Consider the following 894-nt stretch of genomic DNA (forward strand, 5'->3'; position numbering starts at 1 on the left):
CTTTATAAACATGATTAATTTTACTTGTGATGTTTTCTATATGGGATGATTAGCCCAATCCTCATGAACACGTGACGCTGGCGCGTGGTATCAGACATGAACTGTACAGAATGCGAACAAGATTAACTTTAATACAAGGAGATAATGGCGCAAAAGAGAATTTCAGGTTTTTTTAAATGCCCATCCCAGCAAAAACTTTACAAAATCGGCATCCAAACAACACCAGCCCCAGCACGAGCACCGACGTAAATGAACCAGCCCCCCCAAACCCCCTTCCACCCAACACGGACACACACAGCACCCCCAACCGAAAACATCTTCCCGCGCCCCTGGAGGTAGATGTTGTATTTTGTTAGTAAATGTTTCATTATATAGTGTTGCCTCCTTCGTTCACTATTACACTACTGCATATATTGCATCTGATACTCTTGTCGCCTAGTTTTGTAACGTAAGCCCACACTTTCAAACGTTTCACTCTTGACGCGATGACTGATCGCACACAAAGACACACAGCACATGTGCATGGATATCACGCGCACGTCGAGCAAAGGTCGGCCACATCATTCAAGTGAAGGAAAATGACAAGCATCAGTTTCTAATTCGTTGTTAAAGGGATAGTTCACCCAAAAATGAAAATTCTGTCATTAATTACTCACCCTCATGTCGTTCCAAACTCGTAAGACCTTCGTTCATCTTCGGAACACAAATTAAGATTTTTGATGAAATCAGAGAGCTCTCTGACCCTCCATAGACAGCAGCACAACTGTAATGTTCCCAGGTCCAGAAACATAGTAAGGACATCGGTGGTGCAACTTCAATTTTGCGAATCTACGAGAATACTTTTTGTGCGGAAAGAAAACAAAAACAACATAATTTATTCAACAATTCTTCTCC

This window comes from Sinocyclocheilus rhinocerous, unplaced genomic scaffold (genome assembly GCF_001515625.1).
Source record: "Sinocyclocheilus rhinocerous isolate Xijiao unplaced genomic scaffold, SAMN03320098_v1.1 scaffold1075, whole genome shotgun sequence".
Classification (NCBI taxonomy): domain Eukaryota; kingdom Metazoa; phylum Chordata; class Actinopteri; order Cypriniformes; family Cyprinidae; genus Sinocyclocheilus; species Sinocyclocheilus rhinocerous.